The 779-nt window shown below is 42.1% G+C and overlaps 1 pseudogene; it reads left to right on the top strand.

Moving 5' to 3' along the window:
• The window catches only part of LOC119272973, a 2,275-nt pseudogene that overhangs the window by 304 nt on the left and 1,192 nt on the right, over window positions 1–779 (top strand).

The following is a 779-nucleotide window of genomic DNA, read 5'->3' as shown; positions in this document are numbered from 1 at the left end:
GGCAAGAACTTGAGGTGTAAAAATCATAGGATACATATATATAGATACATAATATAGTACATATTGGAAGATCTAAGGTTGATTTCATATGTGCCGTGTTCACCCAGCTAACCAACGGCACGCCAAATTTTGGTAGAGGGAAGGACGATCAACCGCCTCGTTAAAACAAATTGATTTTGTAAACGGGATGAGGTAATGGAGCTGGGGAGACCCAAGTAATTCGATCACAACTGAACAGTGGCTATCAAACTCATCAATGCCAAATAATTAGTCGGGCACTTCAAGGCTCTTATCTAAACATGCCCTAGATAATCAAAGATTACATAGCTATTAATTCAAAATTTGATTTAGGAGACAGTATCAAAGATCGAAATTTTCTAGCTAGTTGTCAATATGTGTAGTTCTACGACTACACGTCTACGATTTGAAAGATGCGAATGAATCTGATGATAAAAATAAACTAACCGATTTTATCATTTGGTCGAGCTCCTCCGTGCGGCCGGCCGGCGGCCAGAATGCAGCGTATATTAACAGGAGGCGCTTGTATATCTCATTCCTTTCTGAACGGAGAGATTCGATAGACGATTTGGCACCTTGGCGGCCAGCAGCAGCCTCGAACGCAGAAGCAGATTGGAAAGGAAGCGATTAGACGATTAAAGGAGATCTAAACTGTGTGTACGGGCGTATTGCTTCCGTTGTGGGCTGCTTTCCTTTTTTTCATTTCCTGGTAATTTGGGCCTTTTGCATGCAATTGCTTGGAAAAGGTACACGGGCCCTAG

This window comes from Triticum dicoccoides, chromosome 3A (genome assembly GCF_002162155.2).
Source record: "Triticum dicoccoides isolate Atlit2015 ecotype Zavitan chromosome 3A, WEW_v2.0, whole genome shotgun sequence".
Classification (NCBI taxonomy): domain Eukaryota; kingdom Viridiplantae; phylum Streptophyta; class Magnoliopsida; order Poales; family Poaceae; genus Triticum; species Triticum dicoccoides.
The sequence above is the reverse complement of the archived record's forward strand: the minus strand, read 5'-3'. Positions and strand labels throughout refer to the sequence as shown.